This window comes from Lathyrus oleraceus, chromosome 2 (genome assembly GCF_024323335.1).
Source record: "Lathyrus oleraceus cultivar Zhongwan6 chromosome 2, CAAS_Psat_ZW6_1.0, whole genome shotgun sequence".
In the NCBI taxonomy this organism is placed as follows: domain Eukaryota; kingdom Viridiplantae; phylum Streptophyta; class Magnoliopsida; order Fabales; family Fabaceae; genus Lathyrus; species Lathyrus oleraceus.
In genome coordinates this window covers 62328665-62348250 of record NC_066580.1, presented here as the reverse complement: position 1 = coordinate 62348250, position 19586 = coordinate 62328665, and the positions used below count along the sequence as shown (strand labels likewise).

General features: G+C 40.6%; 1 non-coding gene across 1 annotated transcript; it reads right to left on the bottom strand.

The window, feature by feature from the left end:
- Positions 1-17269: 17269 nt before the first annotated feature.
- LOC127124960 (small nucleolar RNA R71) lies at positions 17270-17376 on the bottom strand. Its single transcript, XR_007804431.1, has one exon. It is a non-coding gene; the product is annotated as a small nucleolar RNA R71 (small nucleolar RNA).
- Positions 17377-19586: the final 2210 nt, after the last annotated feature.

The following is a 19586-nucleotide window of genomic DNA, read 5'->3' as shown; positions in this document are numbered from 1 at the left end:
TTAATGAGGAGAATTTCAAAGTGTGTCGTACATCAGACCAATTTGAAGACATGGGTGCCACACCGGGTCGTACGCTATACCGTATAGTGAGCCATCCATTAGGCTGTCGACTTCACTGGGGAGTCAGAACGTGTCATACGCTGCTGGGGATAACAGGATCAGGATGGATCACACGCTAGATCGTATATGAATAGCAGAATGAGTTGTCCCTTAGGCGGGTGACTTCACTGAGGATGAATGATCAGAATGGATCGTACGCTAGATCGTATCCGAGTTGCAGAATGAGCTGTCCATCAGGCTGGTGACTCCGTCGGGGATGAAAGATCAGAATGGATCGTACGCTAGATCGTATCTGAGTTGCAGAACGAGCCGTCCATTAGGCTGTATCTGAGGATGAAAGGGTAGTCGTATGCTAGACCATGTTTCAAAATGTACCGTACGCTAGGTAGTATCGGAGGAATAAAGATCAGAATGGATCATACGCTAGATCGTATCTGGGGGGATAAACATCCAGATGGGTCGTATGATAGACCGTATCGGAATAGTTGGAGGAACCATACATTAGGCTGAATCAGAATGAACCGTACGTTAGGCTATATCTGACAATATTTGTATATGTTGTATTTGCAATAAATGTCCAGGATGGGCTTAAAGATGCCACCATTAGGAGGATATCAGAATATTCATGTGGATTATATCTGAAAGATGTAAATATAATCGATAAAGATATTCGTCTGAATGGATCTTTATTTTGACTGTATCGGGAGGATAATTAACCTGAAAAATAAAGTTAGCTTCATGCCATGTCATGATGCATGAGGTGTTTTATGCTTTTGAAAATAAATGCGAACATTGTATGCATGCGTATGCTGTGAAATGATGTAATGAATGAATTATGCGTCTGAAAAGTTTTTCCTGACGACTCCACTGGGGAAAATAAATCCCCATATTCTGGTTGGAGATATTTGTATTGATGACCCTTTCTTAGCCGGGGATGCTTGATTTCTGTCTGATGGTAGACATATTCAACAGAGCCTGGCTGGGGATGGAAGGGATGACCAGTCTGTGATGCCAATTTCTTCTGGGGAATAGTTGGTTTCTACTGGGGAATAGAATTAGCAACCGGATTCATCGGAAAGCATGGTTAGACTTTCTCCTCGATCCTGAAGTCTTTTCGTAATTGTTATTACCATTTTATGCATGTATTTTTGATAAACATCGATCATATTCAAATACATATATTAATTCAAACTAAATCAATGGACATTTACGCAAACAAAACAGAGAAAGTAAAACAAAAGCATCTTTTTGGAAATAAAATTGTATCGATTTTGAAAGGGGCCTATAAACAGGCAATTTGTGTACAAGGAGACAGAAATCCTAGTAAGAGGAAATTGTCAAGAAAAAAAAAGAGAAAGCTATGCAGAAAAAGGTCCTATCGATTTTAATTCCACTACTGTCATTATGTCTTGCAGCCTCTCATCTCCTGCTGTCGGATAAAAGTGATTAGCTTGTTCAGTCCTTTGAACTTGGGTGAAGCTGACTGAGAACGGGACATAGTCATACGCTTTAATCCCTAATTTTTGCCTGGACCGCCTTTTCAGGTTTTCAGTCCACCAGGATACCCTTTTTTGCCCAAGCTGCCTTTTCAGGTTTTCGACTTGCCGGGTGTACATTTTTATATGTTTATCCCTAATTTTTGCCCGAACCCTTTTGGTTCGCCGGGATGCCCTTACTTTTGCCTAGATACGTCGACCTAGCGGGTCTCTTTTATGCGTAGTATTTTTTAACTATGTCCGCGTTCACAGGATGCGGGAAATCTTCGCCGTCCATTGTAGCAAGTATCATGGCTCCTCCAGAGAATACCTTCTTAACTATAAAGGACCCTTCGTATGTGGGAGTCCATTTTCCTCTGGGATCACATTGTGGTAGAATGATATGCTTTATTACCAAGTCGCCAATTTGATGCACCTGTCTCTTGACTCTTTTGTTAAATATCTGGGTCATGCGTTTCTGATATATCTGCCCATGACAAACAGCCGCAAGTCTCTTCTCATCAATCAAATTTATCTGATCGAGTCGAGTCTGAATCCATTCATCTTCATCTAAGCCTGCCTCTCTCATGATTCTTAGAGAGGGAATCTGAACTTCCACTGGTAAGACGGCTTCCATTCCGTAGACTAAAGAGAAAGGGGTTGCCCCTGTCGAAGTGCGTACTGAAGTGCGATAACCATGAAGAGCAAAGGGTAAAATCTCATGCCAGTCTTTGTATGTTACTGTCATCTTTTGTATAATCTTCTTGATATTCTTATTAGCAGCTTCTACGGCGCCATTCATCTTTGGCTGGTACGGAGAAGAGTTATGGTGTTTTATTTTGAACTGCGTGCAGAGTTCAGTAATCATCTTGTTGTTCAAATTAGTACCATTATCAGTGATAACTCTTTCAGGGATGCCATATCGACAAATAAGACTATTCTTGATGAACCGTGCCACCACATTCTTGGTGACAGAAGCAAATGAGGCTGCCTCTACCCACTTTGTAAAGTAATCAATAGCAACCAGGATGAAACGATGTCCATTTGAAGCAGTAGGTTTAATCTCTCCAATCATATCAATGCCCCACATTGCAAAGGGCCAAGGGGTTGTCAACACGTTTAATGGAGCAGGAGGCACATGTACTTTATCCGCATAGATCTGGCATTTGTGACAGGTTCTGGAGTGATGGTGGCAATCAGCTTCCATGGTAGACCAATAATACCCTGATCTCAGAATCTTCTTGGCCATCGTATGTCCACTAGAATGAGTCCCAAAAATACCATCATGCATGTCTTCCATAATCTTTTCTGCTTCCTTCTTATCCACACAACGAAGCAAAGTCGAATCATGATTACGTTTGTATAATACTCCATTACTCAAAAAGAATTTAGCGGAGAACTTCCTCAGAAATTTCCTGTCATTGATGGATGCCCCTTCAGGGTATTCCTGAGCTTCTAAATATCTTTTTACTTCGTTGAACCAAGGTTTCTCTTCTACTTCATCAGCGTCAAGTTCCTAACAATATGCTGGTTCATCTAATCGTTCAATAGTGATCATGGGAGCTTCACTGTCCCATCTGACTCTGAACATGGATGACATGGTAGCCAATGCGTCTGCCAACTGATTCTCTTCTCGTGGGATATGTTCGAACGTAATCTCTTCAAAATATGGGATTAATGTCAACACCCGCTCTCGATAAGGGATGAGATTCGGATGTTTAGTGTCCCATTCTCCTTTGATTTGACTGATTACTAGGGCTGAGTCTCCGTACACTCTCAAAAACTTGATTCTTAGGTTTATAGCAGCTCTGAGTCCCAAAATACATGCTTCATACTCAGCCATATTATTGGTACAATCAAAACATAGTCTAGCAGTGAAAGGCGTATGGCAACCCCTGGGAGAAATAATTACAACACCAACACCGTTGCCCAATGCATTAGAAGATCCATCAAAAACCATAGTCCATCGGGATCCCAGTTCGGGTCCTTCATCCGGTCCAGGTTCTTCATAATCAGTGACAAGCATGACATCCTCATCCGGGAACTCGAAATTCATAGATTGGTAATCATCCACCGCTTGATGAGCCAAATGATCAGCTAGCACGCTTCCTTTGATTGCTTTCTGGGTAGTATATTGGATATCGTACTCTGTTAAAATCATCTGCCATCTTGCTATTCTTCCGGAGAGGGCAGGTTTCTCAAATATATATTTGATAGGATCCATCTTAGAAATCAATAAAGTGGTGTGATTCAACATATACTGTCTTAGTCGGCGAGCAGCCCAGGCCAAAGCACAACAAGTTTTCTCGAGCAATGAGTATCTTGTTTCACAGTTGGTAAACTTTTTGCTAAGGTAGTATATGGCATGCTCTTTTCGACCAGACTCGTCATGTTTCCCCAACACGCACCCCATTGAATTTTCTAACACTGTCAAATACATGATTAGAGGTCTTCCTTCAACTGGTGGCATTAGAATTGGAGGTTCTTGGAGATACTTCTTGATTTTGTCAAAAGCTTCTTGACATTCATCATTCCATACCATCTCTTGATTTTTCCTCAGGAATTTAAAGATGGGTTTGCAGGTAGCAGTCAAATGGGAGATAAATCGGGCAATGTAATTCAGGCGTCCCAAGAAACCTCTGACTTCTTTATCTGTACGGGGAACTGGCATTTCTTGAATAGCTCTCACCTTAGCCGGGTCAACCTTAATTCCTTTACCATTGACAATAAAGCCCAAGAGTTTACCGGATCTTACTCCAAAGGTGCATTTGTTCAGGTTCAATCTCAACTTGTATCTCTTCAACCTCTCAAACAGTTTATATAAATGATCGAGATGTTCTTCTTCAGTATGAGATCTGGCTATCATGTCATCCACATATACCTCTATTTCGTGATGGATCATATCATGGAACAAAACCACCATAGCACGCTGGTATGTTGCCCCTGCATTCTTTAAACCGAATGGCATTACTTTGTAACAGAAAGTGCCCCATTGCGTCACAAACGTAGTTTTCTCCATGTCCTCAGGCGCCATCTTAATCTGATTATAACCTGAGAATCCATCCATGAATGAGAATACCTTGTGTTGAGCGGTGTTATCTACCATAACATCAATGTGCGGAAGTGGAAAGTCATCCTTGGGACTCGCTCTATTCAAATCTCTGTAATCTACACACATTCGCACCTTACCATCCTTCTTTGGCACTGGTACCACATTAGCAACCCATTGAGGATAAGAAGTAACAGCCAGAAAACCTGCGTCAAATTGTTTCATAACCTCGGCTTTGATCTTCTCAGACATTTCAGGACGCATGCAACGAACCTTTTGCTTAACAGGACGACAATCTTCCTTCATTGGCAGCCGATGCACTACTATATCAGTATCCAGTCCTGGCATGTCTTCATAGGACCAAGCAAAAATCTCTACATAGTCATGTAATATCTGAATCAATCTTTCTTTGACACTGTTTTCCAAGCCTGCTCCTATTTTGACTTCTTTCTTGTCCACTTCGGTACCCAGATTTACAGTTTCAACTGACTCCTCGTGCGGCTGTATAGTCCTTTCTTCTTGCAGTAACAGTCTGGCAAGTTCTCCAGGTACTTCACAATCTTCCTCACTTCCATCCTCGGCTTGGTAGATCGGATTTTCAAAGTCATAATGAACAGTAGTAGAACTATTATCAACAGGATCCAAAGTGGGTATGGATCTGCAATTTGTTACGTGAGTGTGTGTATGAAAACATAGCTCGTTTAGAAGATGACAGGAAAGATAAAGAGCGCAATATTTGAATGCAAAAAGTCCATTGATTTATTGAATGTGAATATGCTTATGAAAATGACAAAACCCTTAACAAATTAGCTATTGTGCCCCGGGCATAGACACAACGCTTTAAGAAGTTCAATTGTAAAAATTAAAAATTTGCAACACTAAAATAGACAATAACAATTACTCCTGACTAAAGGAAATCGGGATAGTGTCTTCAGCCTCCCAATTATTGAGTCCGTCACCAATTGTTGGGAAAATCCAGCTATCCAAGTTGCAATCGCTATCATCATCTTCTACAGCATTAATCTTCTCTTTGACTATCTTTTCAGAGTTAAACCCCAGGCCAGACTTGTCAGACTTGTACGGTACATCGATCAGCTGACCCCAGCCAGTACGACCACCATCTTCAACCACGGCTCGAGCGTATTTCAGGGAAATCATAGCAGGAGGAGCACGAATAACCTTGGGCACACGGGAAGTTGGCTTAAGGACAAGACTGGTCGGAGGAACTACTTCAAATGACTGAGAAGGAGTCTCAAAGAATTCACCATCCATCTCGACGTATCTGAAGGTATGCACACTACTGACAATATACTCTTCTTCTCCACACACGGTGACAATCTTGCCCTCTATTGGATACCTCAGCTTTTGATGGAGAGACGAAGCTACAGCACTTGCCCCATGAATCCAAGGGCGTCCCAGCAAGCAGGAATAGGCAGGACGAATGTTCATTACGTGAAAGGTAGTGTTGAATACTTGAGGTCCTATCTTGATAGGGAGAACTACTTCACCATGGACAACACTCTTCGCACAATCGTAAGCACGCACCACAGCGTCACTAGGTTTCAGTTCAATGCTTTTACAGTCAAGCTTATCGAGCACAGCTTTCGGTAGCACATTCAAAGAAGAGCCATTATCGATCAACACATGAGCCAAAGTGATCCCCTTACACTCAATGGAGATATGCAGAGCTTTATTGTGGTTCTTTCCCGCTGGTGTAAGGTCAGCATCGGAAAAGCCTAGGCCATTGTCAACAGCCAAGTGATCAACATAATTTTCGAACTGATCGACAGACGTTTCCTGAGGTACATGAGCGGTCTTCAAGAATTTTATCAATGCATTGGCATGAGATTCGGAAGATAACAACAAGGATAACATCGAAATTTTAGACGGGGTATGCCCCAACTGTTCTACCACATCAAAATCACTCTTGCGGATGATTTTCAGCACTTCTTCCATTTCTTGTTTGGCAACATCTTCGGTAGTAACTTCGACCGGTGTCTTTGACTGAGAAGGGTTGACTGGTTCCTTTCCTCGCGTTTCAAGGGCAGAAGGTGAGATTTCTGGAGAGAAGATCCTTCCACTTCGAGTAATTTTACTAGTCCCAACAATGCCATTAGGATTAGCAGAATTATCAACTTGCTTTACGCCATGGATGTAAACATCACCTCCATAATTCCACGGAATGGATTTGCTTGAGGAGTACGGTATTGGCCCAGGTGCAGTAATGATTAGGGGAGCTACCTTGGGCTCAGCAGTAATCTTCACAGGCGCTCTAGTAGCGGTAATCTTCACTGGAACTTTGGACCTAGCAATCACAGATATTTCTTCAATAGGGTTTTCCATCTTAGGAATCTTTTCGAAGAGAATTGTACGATCATCCATCAGCCGTTGAATACCATTTCTCAACTTCAAGCAATCATTGGATCGGAGTATACAGAGATCGCAATTTTCCGTACAACCTGGAAATAAACCAGCTTGCAACAAATTCTTCTTGATGGTCAGGAGAGGAGATGCCAAGTCAGCTACATTAGCAATGTGAGAATCGACATCCACAGCATTAACAGTCTTGTTATGATTAGGCATAGGTGCAGTGATGACATTAGGAGTCTCCGGAGGGTCAAATTCAATTTCTCCAGTGTCGATCATATCCTGAATATTATTCTTCAACGACCAGCAATCGTTTGTATCATTCCCGGGGCTATCGGAGTGATATGCACACCTAGCATTGGGATTATAACGAGGAGAAGTAGTGTTGGGATTCGTAGGAGGATCTCTGAGGGTAATCAAATTTGCTTTTAGCATACCCTGCAGTGCCTGTGCTAAAGTCATATTGATCTTGGTAAACTGCCTTCTTGGCCTGTCTTGTCTGTGCTGGAAGTTTTGAGATGGCGGTGCTGCAATTGTAACTGCCCCAACGGTATGGTCACGATTTTCTTGTTACGACCCCTTTGACCGTACACAGCATTTGATTCGTTCCTCCCCTGATAGGACCTTTTGGTGCTTGCGGAGGTAGTCGCCTGTATCTTTCCACTTCGAATGTCGCTTTCAACACGTTCACCTGTCAATATAAGTTCAGTAAAACCCGATGACGAACTTCCCAGTAGATGGCTGTAGAATGGGCCGGTCAGTGTACTCGTGAACATGTCCACTAATTCTCGATCAGTCATAGGGGGTTTGACTCTGCCAGCCAAATCCCTCCATTTTTGAGCATATTCTTTGAAGCTTTCTTTAGATCCCATAGTCGTATTCTGCAACTGTAGCCAAGTAGGTGCCAATTCAGAATTATACTGGTAATGCTTGTAGAAAGTTGTCGCTAAATCAGTCCAGGTGTGGATGTTAGAGCTCTCGAGCTGATAATACCACTCTAATTGTGTGCCAGACAGACTCTCTTGGAAGAAATGGATCCATAGCTTCCTATCAGTGGTATACTGCTGAATCTTTCTCACATAAGCTCTCAGATGCATCTGAGGACAAAACGCACCATCGTACTTAGTGAAAGCGGGGACCTTGAATTTGCGGGGAATGACCACATCAGAGACCAGACCCAAACCTTCGAAATCCAGACCGGGTGCCTTCTGACCCTCCATAGCTAGCATACGTTCTTCCAGCAACTTGTACTTGCCATCTCTTGGAGAGTACTGTTCATTCTCATAATCTTCACCGTCGTCCTCGGGGTTGAAGAGATCGACATTCTCCTCTTCTGAATCATTCTCTGTCTCCTCTTCTTGATCCTTTGGAATTCTAATCTTGACTCCTGCGGCCTGCTCTTTAAGCCTTCTTCCCGGGTTGATGTAACCTACAGCTTTCTTGTCTTTCTTCTTCTCGAGCAATAGAGCCTTCAGTTCCTCCTGCCCCTTGGATAAGCTCAAGATCATCTCCTGGAATTGAGCATTCTGAGCCTGGAGATCCTTGACAGTTTGTTCGAGGGCCATTTTTCTGTTTAGAAGGAAGACCGTGAGAACATTGATCTTTCAGAATACCTGTTATGCAATGTTATGTTATGCTATGCAATGTATGAAATGTTTTCAAGGACTTTTGGAATTTAACTTTGCGTAAACCACCAAAAGAAGAATTTTTATTAATAATTTCTTTAATCAATGTTCATTACAAAAGGAAATAATAAAAATACAATGAAAGCTCAAGTCTCCCAGGGGCGGCTTCTTTTTGGGCGAAGATATGCATTGAGTCTTCAATCCTCATTAAGCTGGCTGGTAAGTTCTAACACCTTCTTTCTTTCTGCACCGAACTGAGTTTCAAAAGTATCCCTTTCCTCTCTCAACTGGATCCAGGATTTCTTCAATTCTTCAACATTAGTAGGCATATCTGGATAATGAATGATCTGAGGAGTACCTCCTTCAACTCCTGGTTCAACAATCAACGGTCTGACTGCAAGATATGGCATGACAAGTTAACGAGCTCTTGCGCGTACCCATCTGAGATAAGGTTCCATAGGAATGGAGTTTTTCTGTCCTAAAGGGTTTCTTTTCACCATGCCCCAAGCTCGTACAAACCTTTGACGGAGACCTTGAGAATCGTTGTCATAGTCAAACACAGTGCCTTGGATAATTATTTCATGTGGACCATCTCTTCGAGCACAACCGAATTAACATAGGGCTAAGGCCGGGTTATAAGTAATACCTCCTCTTGTTCCTAGGAGTGGTACGTTAGGGAACTCTCCACAACGGTCAATGATGATAACATTTTCTTTGAGATGAAGACACCAACGGATGTCTGAATGGGAGAGCGACATTATCCTTTGAGACCATTTCAAATTCTGCTTGTTCTTCAAGACTGATTGAGGAAGGTGTGAAATAAACCACCTAGACAATAAAGGTACGCAGCACATGAGAGTCCCTTGCCTCTTCATAGTACGGGTGTGAAGGGAATGTAAAATGTCTCCAAGCAAGGTAGGCACAGGGTTATGAGTGAGAAATATCTTAATAGCATTCATGTCTATGAATTGGTCTGGATTAGGGAATAACACCAAACCATAGATTAGTAATGCTAGGACATCTTCGAAAGCATGGACATCCATAACTTTCAAGAATTCTCGGGCCTTATTTATCAGAAATTTGGCAAGTAAACCCTTAATTCCACTTCTTGTTACCCAATTAGTTTCAATATCGGACTTTGTCATGTGTAAAGCCGCGGCAACTTCTTCAGACTTCGGAATCTTTTCTAAACCACTGAAAGGTGTTTGATCAAGTATAGGTATCCCAAGCAGCCTGGAGAATTCTTCTAATATGGGTACCAACTGATAATCTGGGAAGGTGAAGCAATGATGTTTAGGATCGAAGAACTGGAATAGAACTCTCATCATATCCTCTTTGAAACCAGTGGTAACCAACTTGAGGAGAGAACCATGTTTCTTGATGAACTGAGCTTGATCGGGAAGTTCTGATACTAAATTCTTTAGTTGAGGAGAGATTGCTACAAAATTGATCCGGATGGTCTTCCTGGAAGCCATAGCCTTACAAAACAGAGCAAAGTTAAATCCCTAAGTCCTTGAAATGGTTAGTACAATGCCATGATGTTATGATGTTATGATGTTATGATGTTATGATGTTAAGTAAATAGCAAGCACAAGCAAGTCACACAACAATCACTCCTAAGTTTTAAGGCTTGCATGAGTTCCATAGGTAAGTACCCTCCCCACTGAAGTTTGGTTGGTTCAACCTGTCCTAAAATAGTAACCGGGTTCTAAAAGGATCTCCAATCATTGACCTTCCTTTAAGTCCACTTCAGTGCAACACCAAGTGGTTGACCAAAGCTTCCCTAAAGTCCAATCTCAAAGAGTGTAGTATCGAGTCTCAACCAACCCCAGTCAGAACCGAAGTCAGTTATCTCACTACTTTCTAATGGCTAGGATGAGTCAATTAGGGTTCTAAAGGTCTGGTTAACGCTTTGATGACACCACGCAGACGCCAAATTTTTCCTCAAGTAAACATGAGGAACATCAGGACATCCAAAGTGTCACATTAACCGTAGCCATCATTTTAACCATTCCAGTATACGCCGGATAGTCGCGATGATCTCTTGCTACTTACCTAAGGTACACTAGATCCGGGTGTAGGATCTTTCACTCAAGCATAAAATACCCAAGCAATCCCTTAAAAGTAAATCAGACAATTTAAATAAGTGATTTTTTTAAGGCAACCTCTCTGATCTTTCATCCCCAGCAGAGTCGCCAGTTCTGTCATACGGTGAACTGACTTTGTGTGTTTTTGCTTCGGAAAGCAAATGTCGCGGATAGCAAGAGTCGCCACCGACTTTTCTTTTATCCAATAAGGAAAGGTGGAAAAGAACAGGAAAGACCTTAATTAGATTTTGGGTTCGGGAGGTACATTATACAAAGGGAAGGTGTTAGCACCCTTTGTATCCATGGTTATCCATGGGCTCTTAATTGCTTAATCACTTATGTTTTTCTTGTCTGAAAAAAAGTGTTTGTGAATTGCTTAGAAAATGTTTTGAAAAGAGAGTTTAACTTTGTAGTGATTCTCGTACGAATGTATACAAAGTCTTTATCTCGTTTAATTTTGAAAGCTATTAAAAAAATATATAACTTGGCAATGATTCTAGTATGAATGTATACCAAGTGGTGATTTTCTAGTAGATGTTTTGCAAAGTGTGATGTATGAAAAATGTTTTGGGTTGTGAGTCAGCAATTAAGAGTTGTACCTACCCAAGGTCTTTATGGGCATTTCCTATCCTTATGAGGGTAAAACTGTCCTTACTATTGAGGAGTAAGTAGTTTTATCCTTTGGATGTAAAGGGACATCGTAGGGTCATCGATTGGTCATTGAAGGCAACATTTGTAAGGATACCTTAGCATTCGAAGGGACGATCATCATTTAACCGTAGGCTATAACGACGGGTCATCGAGGGACAAAATCATATATTCGCAGGCAACTTCCGATGGACTATGATTTATTTTATAGGGACATGATGATTTAATCGAAGGGTCTTTGCTAAGTATATCCCCACATTCGCGGGACATGACCATAATACCGTAATACCGTAATACCGTAAGGCAACAAAGAGAGGTCCAAGATCACATATTCAAAGGCCCTATTTTACAATCAATTAGGTAATTAGGATGAATCTCCATATTAAAATCAATTAAGTAATTAGGATGAATCTCCATATTAAAATCAATTAAGTAATTAGGATGAATCTCCACAAGGGTATCCCACAAATAAAGTGGAATACCTAGCAAGCTATTTTTTCCGGGGATATGTGAACCCTTACAAAATTCAGCAAACAGGTCAGAATACCAAATCAGGGTGTAATCGAGAATTGCACCAAACAAAAGGAATCACAACAGTAATAGGGTCAGGTAAATAATGCATGGCTATGATAAAACATGTCAGATGAGCAAAGATCAGAACAGAAAAGTCAGCGACTGTCACGTTCGCTGCTGCCTCGCCTACCGAGGGCTTAGCGAACACTCGCTACATGTTCGCTTAGCGATATGCTAGCGAACAGCTGCGGGTTTTGAATTTTAAAACAGTACGATTTCAGCAAGCTTCACACCCTATGGCTTCCATTACAGAAATTATATGGTTAAACATTCAAGATATTCAGATATATTTAAATCCACATGCAAAACCTCAAACATATTTATGAAACAATTATGATATCACATGTAAATTAAGAATATAAAGCGGTAATAGTAATGCAAACCTGTTTGCAATTGAATTGCAACCTTGAATTGGCAAGTCACTCTTGGGGTTGGCGCCGGATTGAATTGGGCGGAGGTAACCTTTGTGCAGATGAGTTTCCTTCGGGGTTTCCTTTAGGGTTGCTCTGAATTCTCTGGGTTAGCCTCCAGGGTTTGCTGTCTGTGGGTGTTTGCCTTTCTCCTCCGTTTAAGTTCTCCTCTTTTGCTGACTGAAGTGATGGTATTTATAATGCTTTTTGTGACCTAATGGGCTCAGCATGAAGCCCAAAAATTCTGGTATTCGCAAGCTTCGCTAGGCGAAGGATTTGCTCGCCTAGCGAGCAAGCCGGTTTAGGCCATTTTTTGGATTTGGCCACCTGTATGTTGGGTCTTTGTTCCCTTAAGATCAGTGTCTTGAAAAATAAGTCGGAGTGCCTTGAAAAATGCCTTGTAATATTAACGGGAAAATTTTGGGGTATGATAGACCAAATCTCTAAACTCACTCTTGTCCATTCTTGTTTTACTTCATGGAACTTTTGATATGTGTGCTTTTGTGCTAGGAATTTCCATTTGAGCTTAATTGGAGGACCATTGCCATGTTCATCCAAGTGGAAGATACAAGATACATTGAGGATCTCTTAAGAGACTTGCTTGATTGCTCATGCTTTGTGTGATTGCTTATTCCAAAGGATGGGAACTACTTGGATCATCAATATGATCTCAAGAGAGGGACTCCATTGTGGTTTTGTTTCTTCTTCCCTTCTCTTTTTGTTTTACTTAGGACTTAGCCCTTCTTCTTCTTCTCTCCACTCTAACCCAAGCCAAAACCTTTTGTGCAAACATTTAACTATTATTTTCAACATTAGAAACCTAAGCCTTATGCTTTTGATTTTCAAACTTTCTTTTCATAACACTTATTTTGAATTGAACCTTTAAGTCAACTTTGACCATTTTTGTATATACTTCTAATTGGTAAATATAACCCATTCAAATTTCTTTTGTGGTTCCAATGGCCACTTTCTTAATCAAATTTTCCATAACCTTTAGCTATTAGGTTTGAGTTATCTTTGTGGTAGATGTAATACTCACATATATCCTTAGTGATGGACAATGAGTCTTCCATGCTTATTATAGGGTTAACCCCTCACTAGCATGTTGAAGCTATCCTCACATGGTGGATTTGTGGTTTGGTTGAGTTTTCTCCCTTTGATAACAAAAGACCTTAAGGTTTTTGGACCAAACAATTCACCAACTTGTTTTTTGAGATTTTTACCCCGAACTACAAGGTTTTGATCCTAATCTTTTTATAAGATGGTACGTAGGCAATGGGTTTATCCATCCAAACACAAAAATGTAAATAACTTGTACATTCTATTCTCATCTCTTCAATCATGTTTGCACAAACAAATTTTTCACAAAAACAACAACCTTTACAACAAGTATGAAAAGGGCTCCCTAGGAGTACCTAGGATGTTTTGGGTGCCTAACACCTTCCAATTGCATAACCAACCCCCTTACCCAGATCTCTGTTTCTTTTTACTAGTTTTTGTTAAAACTATTAGGTTTTTGTTCGCTTTCTAACCATTCCTTTGGATAAATAGAAGTGCGGTGACGACTCGACTTGTATGATTTACCTTGGATTTAGTCAATATCTCTAATGGTAACGAATACCCCGCTACAAGTAGTTCGGAATATCATCTCGTGTCGATAACCGGAAACTTCTGAAGGATAAGAAACAGTCCAATCACCTTTTTCGGAAAGCTGATCATCTAGAGGATCTTGTAGACGAGCGAATCATAGCAGAATTGGAACCCGATAGAAATCCATTTCACATTGCCATTAGATTAATTTCTGTTTTTATCTGTTGTGCAATTACCTCTTTCCAGGGTATGCTTCCTGATGTAAATACCTATTCAGAGGCCACTTAATCAATAAAATCATGTTATTCAACACATCTCTGTGTTCATTTTCATTTTACTGTTTTGTTTGCAAAAATGACGTCCGAATTTTTGATAAACATTGCATCATGAAACATAAGAGCTTTACAGGTACGTGCTTAATAAACATTGAAAATTGTTGTAAATTTTAAGTGCTTTGGATCGTCTATTTAGAACAGGTACACTCGGGGCATTTCCTTAAGGTCCCCATCAAATGATCGCGAATGTTTTTCCTCAATAGTTGGAATTTGGTATCTTATCCCTGCAGAGCTGGTCCGAGCATTGGATTCTTCAATCCCCAGCAGGCTCTCACTGCTGTACTTCCCCAAGAATTTGTTTCAGATTATACATTCACCAGCGGAGTTGACAGTGTCAGACTGTATATCCCCATCGGAGTTGACAGTGCCAGACTGTATCTTCCCAGCAGAAGCGGCTGCTCCTCAGAGTTCGATGCCAGATCGATGATCTCGACGCTAGACCCATGGTCTCTTTCCTTGAAGCAGAATCTTGGTACCGTATCGGTGTTTGCTTCCCCTACTGAGTCGTCTCTCTCGCAGATTATAGTTGCCAGAACCACTGTCGCTTTCCTCAGCAACAAGTTTTCAGTGCCATTCTCTCCCCAGTCAGAGCCTTGGTATTTTGTTATTTTCCAGAACACCGTGTGGCGGGTCATTTCCCCACAGATTTCTTTGTGATGTGCATCTCCAACATGTTGTTTCCAGTACTCAGACTGAAGATTGTTCATGACTTATCTTTATTATTCCCAACAGGGGTCGTTGGCCCATGATCACACTGAAATTTACGTATTTTCGACTCTGATTTCACATGCATTCTAGTTGTTTTATTGTCATTTTGTTGTGTTATTACTATGTTTTCTTTTGTTTTCAGGTTTTTACTTTAATCGGAGCCCCGAGCGAGAAAAGGAGCGAAAAAGAGCCAAAAACCCTAAAAATCAGCATTTTGCTCTTATGGCCTACCCCATGGCGGGCGCCACAGCCCAAGCCATGACGTGTCAAATTCAACTTCCATCAACTCCCATGTTTTCCCACTACGTCCACTAAGGCGCCCCACATTGTGCTTGTGGCGGGCGCCACAAAAGGAAAAACGGTTCCCTCCTATTTTCAAGTGAAGGGCATCCAAGTCATTTCCATCTTTTTACTTGCCTATAAATAGAAACGCGGATTCAGTTTTACAATCACCCAAACTTAGAGCAGACGAAGATCCGAACTTGGAACAAGGTAAACTCAGAAGCAACTTTGTTCCACTTAGGCATATATTCAGTTTTATAAAGTGGTAATCGCTTCGCATTGGAGTGTTACCACAATTGTGTAATTGAGTCTGTGATAGAGTCTGTAATCGAGTTTGGAGCACTTTGGAAGGAAGTTAATCCTGCCGCCATTTTCTTTTCCGCATTGCAATTTACTCATCCCTCCGATTGGAGCAGGTTTTTATTACTCGCCTTTACTTTATTTATTTCCCGCACTCGCCTTTACTTTATTTATTTCCCGCACTCACATTTACTTTATTTATTTCCCGCACTCGCATTTACTTTATTTATTACCCGCACTCGCTTTTACTTTATTTATTTCCCGCACTCGCTTTAACTTTATTTATTTCCCGCACTCGCTTTACTTTATTTATTTCCCGCACTCGCTTGAAATTATTTATTTTCCGCACTCGCACTACTTTTATTTACTTTCTGCACTCGCACTACTTTTATTTACTTTTACTTTACCATGTCTAACTAAATTTATAAGGCTAGAATGTAAGGATCGTAATTAAACCGGTAATTCGTACAATTGTTTGTAGAAACACTTAAGGGCTATTTTAACTTTCAAATTAAGTTTTCCCGCACTGCAATTCTGTTGGGTAAGATGGAAAGCCATCCAACGTCTTTATAAACTTAATTTTTTTTAACTATTTCAAAAACAGCGAAAGTTCTTTGTCTAGTTCATTAGGAGTTTTTAACATCGAGAAGAAAAGAGATTTTAAAACTATTTTCGGACGCGTTTATAAGTTTAGAGTCTAGTTCGTAAGAACCTCTTTTGGTTAAGAAATCCAGGTTATAATACTTTTCAACTTAGTCAAGATACTATATTTCTTAAAAATAGGTTTACTACTCTAACGCAATGCGCGCCTTTTTATAAGTGACAATAAGAGGGTTTGATTAGGGAGTATAACTCGGTTATGAATATGCGAAAGCGACAGTTCCTGTTAAATTAGTTCTTTTCAAAGTAGGAAACATTGCCCATAAGTAGTTCTATCTGCAAGTACTTGGATTATCAATTGATTACGTGAATTACATTCAACCCTGTCTTTATTAATTATATCTGAAACTTTACTTTTCATTGCACACTACAAAAACACCTATTTTACTTGCCTTTGATAAATACCATAACAATAGATAACGATAGATTGACACTTGGTCTCTGTGGTTCAACAATCTTTTATATTACTCTGACGCGTTCGTATACTTGCGAACACCGCATCAAGTTATTGACCGCATCAAGTTTTTGGCGCCGTTGGCGGGGACCAATTTCATCAAATTTCATTTTCCTATTGTTATATCGTTTAGACTTAGGTTATTTCCCGTCGGTCGATGCGAAGAACTCTCAGCACCGGAAGTTTAAGCTTAGTATACCCTCTGGCGGAACCTGAACGTTACGCTCGCGCACGTTTATTCTTTCATAGAATTAAGAGAGCTATGGCCGAAGATCAAAACCAAAGACCTCTTAAAGATTTCGCTCAACCATCTAATGAAGAACCTAGTTCTAGTATAGTAAACCCAACCATTCCAGCTAATAATTTTGAACTTAAACCATCCCTGTTACAACTAGTGCAACAGAGACAATTCGCGGGTCTCGCTACCGAGAACCCTAACCAACATTTAAAAATATTTCTTCAATTAGCAGATACTTTTAAAACCAATGGAGCTTCTCCTGAGGCAATACGTTTAAGATTATTTCCTTTTTCCCTCAGAGATAAAGCCCTATCATGGTTAGATTCCCTTCCACCCAATTCCATTACGACTTGGGATAACATTAGAAGAGTTTTTCTTGCTAGATATTTTCCCCCGAGTAAGACCGCCGTTCTTCGAAACCATATAACTAGATTTACCCAAAACCAAGAAGAATCGTTGTTCGAAGCTTGGGAGAGATATAAAGAGTTGTTACGAGAATGCCCACATCATGGTTTAGAAAATTGGTTAATCATTCAAACCTTCTATAATGGACTTCATTACAACACAAAGATGACCATCGACGCTGCCGCACGCGGTGCTCTGATGAACAAACGTTACCCTGAAGCTAGTGCCCTCATTGAAGATATGGCTCAAAACCATCAATCATGGGGAGTCGAACGAGCGACAGTTGAGAAGAAGGAAGCCCAAGGAGGAGTGCATGAACTAAGCTCTATAGACATGATGCAAGCTAAAATGGACGCATTAGCCCTTAAATTCGAGCATATGTACACGAACCTGAATACTGTAGTTGCAGTTTTGTCGGATTGTGAGATATGTGGAACCCAAGGACACCAATCCGCAGAATGCAGTCTATTAAACGAAACCCACTCCGAGCAAGTGAACTACACCCAACGGAACCCATATTCGAATACATATAATCCTGGATGGAGGAATCACCCGAACTTCTCCTATAAAAACAACAACCATATTCAAAATAATGCACCTCCGAGACCTAGTTATCAAGCCCCTAGATCAAATCAACCTATGCAACCTGTACCACCAAAACCGAGCCTTGAGAAAATTATGGAAAATTTTATCATCGCTCAAACCCAACAAAACAAGGAGTTCATGAACCAAAACATTCATGTTAACGAATTGATTACTCAGTTAGGAACCAAGGTTGACCAAATAGTTACTCATACCAAGATGCTTGAAACCCAGATCTCTCAGGTAGCTTTAAATCAAGCCCCTCAGACTACACCTGGAGGACAATTCCCTGGACAACCTCAACAAAATCCGAGAGGACAAGCCAATGCCATTACCCTACAAAGTGGGAACGCTTATGATGAGCCACCAAACCCAAGATTAAGTGAACCCGAAACTTCTAAGGAATGTACCAAACCCCCGGACGAAGTAAAGGAACCAGAGGAATCTGAAAACCAGGAAGGTCGAGATAAAGGAGAAGAACCTAAAGATAAAATTTACGTACCGCCCCCGCCATATAAACCACCTATACCATATCCGCAAAGACTCAAACAAACCCAAATCAATAAACAGTATCAAAAATTTATTAAAGTTATAGAAAAACTTCATGTAGAAATCCCTTTCACAGAAGCCATCACCCAAATACCTTCTTATGCAAAGTTTCTGAAAGACATCCTTACCAACAAACGTAGACTTGACGATCCGAAGCCTTTGGAATGTAATGCTATTTCCGAGGACAAATTAGCAAAGAAAGATAAAGATCCTGGAAATTTCTCCATTCCTTGCCTTTTGGGTAATCATGTCATCGAGAAAGCTTTTCTAGACTTAGGAGCTAGTGTGAGCTTAATGCCTTTAGCAGTTTGTGAGAGACTAAACTTAGGAGAATTACAACCCACTAAGATGTCACTTCAGTTAGCCGATAGATCTGTCAAATATCCGATAGGCATTTTAGAAGATTTTCCTGTTAGGATAGGTCAGTTATTTATCCCTACTGATTTTGTTGTCATGGACATCAAAGAGGACAATGATATACCAATTCTTCTAGGTAGACCATTCTTATCGACTGCAGGAGCCATAATAGATGTCAAGAAAGGAAAGTTGACATTTGAGGTAGGTGACGAGAAAATAGAATTTATACTTTCGAAATTTCTTATGGCACCTATGATGGGAGACTCGTGTTATGCCTTAGATATCATTGATGAATGTGTTAGAGAATTAGAACAAAAAGAAATTATAAAAACAATTAAGTTACCATCAACTCTCATAAAGGAAGATGATGACTTTAAGAAACCATACATCGATGATAACCTTTACGAATGTTTATCCCTTACCCCAGATCCTATGCCATGCCCTAAGAAACCAACCTTAGAACTTAAGGAACTGCCTAAGAACCTGAGATACGAGTTCCTCGATGAAAAGATAAACCGCCCAGTTATAGTCAGTGCTACCTTGAGCCAAGAGGAGACGAACCAACTTTTAGACGTTTTACGAAGACATCCCTCAGCCTTAGGATATAATATCTCTGACCTGAAAGGTATAAGCCCATCCGTATGCATGCATCGGATTTCGCTCGAAGAAGATTCAAAACCCTCTAGGGAGCATAAGAGAAGAATAAACCCTATAATGACTGATGTTGTTAAGAAGGAAGTTCTTAAGTTGCTTGAGGCAGGTATAATCTATCAGATCTCGGATAGTAAGTGGGTGAGCCCTGTGCATGTAGTACCTAAAAAGGGAGGCATCA